Source organism: Corvus brachyrhynchos, unplaced genomic scaffold (genome assembly GCF_000691975.1).
Source record: "Corvus brachyrhynchos isolate BGI_N302 unplaced genomic scaffold, ASM69197v1 scaffold152, whole genome shotgun sequence".
NCBI classification, from domain to species: Eukaryota; Metazoa; Chordata; class Aves; order Passeriformes; family Corvidae; genus Corvus; species Corvus brachyrhynchos.
Genome location: NW_008237447.1, coordinates 1,370,917 through 1,376,555, shown reverse-complemented (window position 1 = coordinate 1,376,555; position 5,639 = coordinate 1,370,917). Strand labels below are relative to the sequence as shown.

Here is a 5,639-nt window from a genome sequence, read left to right as displayed (position 1 = left end):
GGGAAAAAACCTCAAAAAACCAAGGAAAAGGACCCCCATCTCTCATCACAAAGAAAATTTCCTGATTATTTACACTATTAGTTCAAACCATTCTATGGCAGTATTTGCAACTGAGATGAAGTAATTATGATTTACTCACTGCATGCAACTAATACTACAATTTATCAAGTTAATTCCATTAACCAATTGGGAATACATTGAAAATCTGGAAAGGTGAGCTATCATGAGTAATTTAAATTAATTTCATCCACAGCACTAAATTTACTTTATTGTTTTTTCTTCAAGATTTTTCAATAAGATATTTTCCACAAATTTAGCAAAGAGAAATCCTATTCTATTGCTTATGACTAGATTTAGTTTAGTTTTGTTTTCCTGGAGGAATGGCACAGCTATTTCAGAGGATTTAGATCCCTTGTATTTATTCTTTCCATCTTAACGCAAGCAAGCAGCTCTCAGCCACTTACCAGATATATTTTACAGAACAATTCTGTTCATACCTTCAACTTTCAGAGCACCTCTCTGAAGCAGCCACTTGAGATGGGATATTATGTTGTCTCTGATTTTTCTCACTCCAACTAATTTTATAAAGTGTAGAATTATGCACTTGCACTACCACTGCACTCATCTAATTGCTCGTCAGCCTCATAAAACATGTTTCCTTTAAGATCTTTAATGCTGCTTCTAAAATGGATGAAAATTTTGAAATTATGTTTACTTTAAACACCCTCTCTCTCCCGCAGAAAGGCATATTGGGAAGCCTTTGGGATGTGCAGAGAGATAAAAAGGCTGCATGGAAACTGTACTTGTTTGCTTTCTGTGTGCAGCTGAGATGGATTTAGAATGCAAAGGAAATTTATATAAGCTCCATTTTTCATAGCATTGGGAGCTTAGGTAAGCTTTATTGAAAGCACAGTTTGGGAAACTGCAGCCACAGAACTGCTGGATGGGGTGAAAAATCGCCAAGTGATCAAATGCCCACAGAAAATAATTTTTCACCTAAATGTGAAAAGGATCCTTAGCATTTAATTTACTTCTTGTACTCTCTAAGAAAAATCTTTCTTCTACTTCTATCCATTACAATTTCTTCTTGCCACAGAACCCTTTATTGTGTATTGCACTACCTCAAATACAATGCTGGGCTGCCCAGATAATGCATGGGCTTGTACACGACAAAACACTCTCCTCCCTTAATACAAATGCTTTTCTGGGATTAGGTTTGATTAACCCATAATTCATTCACATCTGGACTTGGTGTGTATTCCTAATAGGACAGAGGGGAAGAGAGGAGGTACTAGGGACCTACTTCGAGGTGCTTTGCAGTGGCCTGATCTGTGCCTCTGGGAGTTTCCAGCATGTGCAAGCCTGGAATTAATCCCATTAAGCAAAGTGTTATCCCACAGAATTAGCCCTTAGATGTGCATTAATTATTTCAATCTATCCCTTGAAATCCATTTGGAGAAGCTGCCCTGTTTTAACAGTCAAAAAAGTGAAGCTATCGGAGCCGACAGCTCTCACGAGGGTTGTGTTGGGGTTTATCGCATCCAAACGGAGGAAGAAACACAAGTGAATGTAAACAAATGTCCCAGTTCTCCTCCCAGTAAAGACCAGATTCCAAAATGGGTGAATTCATTCCCCACACCATTGATTTCAAGTTAGCACAGGCCATTTAATTCAATGAGAACAGGTTTGGCCCCAAGGCTGACACACACGCACACCGTCAAAGATGCACAAGAAACAGGGTGTGAGCCTCAATAATTAAAAGATAAATGCAAATGTTTCTTCTAACACAATATTCATTATACAATAAATCTTTACTCAGTGTAACAAATTCAAGTTTGGAGAGTATGACCAGACACAATTTTTTTCTGGAAAATAAATCTCTTCATTACTCCTTAAATTTGCTGTATTCTACCCTGCTTTCAGAGTAACCTGACAGTGTGTTCTTCTGCAATTCATTTTCACATGCGTACACATTAGAAGTCAGCAAAAAAAATAATTGCCTCTGAACCCTTCAATTTAAGCAGTATTATTTTTCTAGAAATATATTCCAAAGCTGTATTTCTACTTTATCCACAAAAATTAGCAGTGGTTTACTCCGAGTCCATTGCAAGAGCTACATTAGAATAATTTACTACAAGGCAAAAGAGCAGGAAGGACCAGATGGTTCAGCTCATTGCACCGCACCAAATACATATATTTAACTCTCCAAACATTTCAGCATTTCCACTGAAGAAGAGCACAGCACATGCACAAAATACAAAGGTCTAAGGAGAAAGTCTATGCACATGAAGCAAAATAAGTCTGGCTTTGTAACCTGCTCTGCCTGATACTGTTTAGAATATAAAACTGGTTCACAAAAACAATAATGGGGGAAAAAAAAAATCACTATGTATTTCTCCTGTCAGTTGATTTTCTGCTTGGACATGACAAAACCAGTAATTTCCTAACAGATTCCATGCAGTCACCTGAAATTTATCTAACATGATGGCATCCACCATCACATGGTGGGATTTTATCTAAATTAAATTACATAGAGATGTAGATACAGCTACAGAGCAAACATTATTTTAATTAATTCATTTCATAAGGGTGCTTTTAATTTCATATGCTGGAAAAAACAATGAATGAAATTTAAACAGAGAAATCATAAGCAGATCTTCATAGACCTTAGGTAATTTGATTTTTCCAAACTAGTGCCACAAGCCCCCTGAAGCCAAATTTCCCTGCTAGCAAGACCCATCCTCCTCCAGTGTCCCACTGTTAAATATCTCGGTCTTGTGTGTTTATGATCAGAAAAAAGTCCCTAAAAGAGAAAAAGTCTGACCAGCTGGGACAGAGAAAATCTGTTATTTTATTACCATGCTAACAATTGGTGATCCAAACACTACAGTCTTAAGACACAGTTTACAACAATAAAAGTAATATTTCTTCTCTTTTCCCTGTCAGATTTCTAACACTGTCATAATGGTGGCAGCATAAAAAGCAAAAAAATACTTACCAAATTCTATGCAGAATTATTATGTACTCTTTAGAAGCAGCAGTTGAATGACAGTTTTATGCTGCTACTTATAATCTAGGTAAAGCTAAATAAAGTATCACACTGAACATACTGCTTCACTTAAAATTCTCAGCTGACTACGACACAGAAATACCCTCTTGGTGGGCTGTTCAGAGATTAGTATTTCTGCAGCTTTTAAGAGATTAAATTCTGCAGCTGGCTATACTATCTGCAGAATAACCTAATATCAGATATTGGGCATAGTTAGAATTCATGCACAACCAATTTGTAATTCAAGACCCAACTGTGTAATTAAGATTTTTTAAAAATCGTATTTCAAAGTTAGTTGTACTTTCAGTTTTTTAGGAAATGTCAGTAAATCACGTTTTAAAAACAAAATATACTCTGCTATTAGAATTTCTCGTAGCAGATTACTGCAATTGGAGTGAAGGGAGTACATTTGTCTGTTGGCATACAGAATTGCTTCTAATCAGAAACATATTCTTCTGCAAACTCAGAACGATCAAGCTCTACTGCCTTAAATTTTACCATCCAGAAAGTTACCCAGCAGTGCTGAAATCAATAATAAAAACTCTAGATAAAGTTGTTAACACATATGGATCAACTTGTGAACTCTTGACTCCTGGAACCCTGACTGACTACTGATTTCCACAGAAATGTTTTGTGCTTTACTGGTGTGGTGGTGTCTGATGGCACCAGCATTTTCATGGAAATAATGCATAGTCATTTTGCTCAATAACAACTCACTTGACAACTGAAAAGGCAAAATTGATATCCTTATTTTCAGTCAAGAATTGTATTTTATTTTTATTACTGAGCAGAAGTGTAAATGTGAAAGAAGCCAGTTCCACATGCTGCTTGCAATAGTACAGAGAATTTGGCATTACTCTCCCAGTTGTTTTTGTCCAAGTTCCTCAAATCACAAATGCACCACTAGGTCAAAAGAGAACCCCAGCAGTTTCTGCAAAACCATGCCTGACTTTATATAAAAATATCCTTTTAAACCTTATTTGGTCATGTAGGAATCAAAATCTATAGCACAAGCATGATGATGATTATAAGGTATTGAATTTGAAGGATCCTACTCACACAACTGCTGCACAACTTCCTGAGTACTTGTCAAAAGGCCAAGAAAGTGCACGTTATACAGAAAATCTTAATGGTGGGAAATGACAGAAAACAAAGCTATGTCATCAAATGATTTTCTATAGTTACCAGAGTGTTCAGTGTTGTCCTATTTTTAAAATCACTCTGTGCTGTAAGAAGTTAGACAAAATAGGACATTAAGCACAAAAAAATTACTTGCAGGGTAATGGTGTTCTCAGTGCTGGTCAGGAAGGTTCAGGGAGGAACAGAAAACCCAGAGCCATGACATCAGCCAAGGACACTTTTTTATGCTTGCTGCCCCCCTGGGCATTGCACGCCAGACACTCTCCAGGCTGGTTTTCATAATAGCTTTATAGCCCCAGTTAAGGAGAGAATGACTGCTTTATTATCCTTTGCAGACAGATAAATCACATTTCTTTTACCTACCCAACTGGCTCACCCCTGTGTTACAGCTTTCCATCCTGACCACTAATTGTCCTTTTATCAGGTTTTGTTAATGACACACTTCTCTTTGTACAGACCACAGTACAGATACCGTATGACTTACCTCTGCCTTTCCTTTACATTCTAGACATGCAGTACTTTGATCAGAAAGGATCAGCTCTGTGTTTCAGCGTGGACCACACAAATCAGGGCTTGACGCCACGCTCTCAGAGAAACAAATGCATTTTCTCACTCCAACACCTTGCTGCTGCATCCCAGTGCAGCCCCAGAAAATCCCCCATCATTTACCACAGAGCAGCTGCATGAAACCAGCCAGGCCATTTCGGGAACTGCTCAGGAGCTGTTTGCCCGGCAGATCACCTGTGATTTTAGTTTGCTCTGGCCTGCCAAGGGGCAGGACATGGGCTCAGTGGAGGAGGGAGCCTGCTGCCCTACAGCACTGCACAAGCTGCTGCTCTGGGCCCTGTTGCCACAACACAGGCTGGCTTCTTCTATCAGAAATCTCCACCCTTTTTGTCTCTTGGGTCAGGTTAATATCACTAATCATGTTTCTTTTTTTTTCTATTCCTTTCCTTCAACCTTTCTTCCTTGTTCAAAACAACTGATGTCTGGGAGCCCTTTGAGTATTTTGAAGATCTGGCTACAAAGCTGATTATGAAATGGCTTGAACATTTCACACAGATTTGTTTCCCTGCTGAGAGATTCTCGGAGGCCCTGCGTGCCTGTCTGACAGCAACCACAAGATCCATGCCCACCAAGTCCCTTTCACTTATAAACCGTGGCGACAAAACAAAGCTCCTGGTCCCTCACTCACACACACCCCAGCCCGCTCAAAGCCTCAAAGCGAGACGTGACGCTTCTCTTCAGCAGATACGGATCTACCCCCCACACACCGCCCCAGCAAACACACATCTGAGACTCTCCTGAGCTCAGACAGCCAACGCCAGGTGTGCTGGGGAAAGCACTTGCTCAGAGCTCCTCTGAGACAGAAATTGTTACCTCAAAATAAAGTAAGTGTAGGAGCAGGCTTTATCATTTCAGGGCTCATCAGCCTCTCTTTTTTTACAGC

The 5,639-nt window shown here is 39.1% G+C and overlaps 1 protein-coding gene and 1 long non-coding RNA gene across 3 annotated transcripts in view; one reads left to right on the top strand and one right to left on the bottom strand.

Moving 5' to 3' along the window:
• The window catches only part of CD247 (CD247 molecule), a 49,309-nt gene that overhangs the window by 16,001 nt on the left and 27,669 nt on the right, over positions 1–5,639 (bottom strand). The window lies entirely within an intron of this gene.
• Positions 2,999–5,639, top strand: part of LOC108446042 — a 29,795-nt gene continuing 27,154 nt past the window's right edge. Inside the window, exon 1 of the long non-coding RNA XR_001861150.1 lies at positions 2,999–5,639. This exon is cut by the window's right edge and continues 5,362 nt beyond it. This is a non-coding gene — a long non-coding RNA (uncharacterized LOC108446042).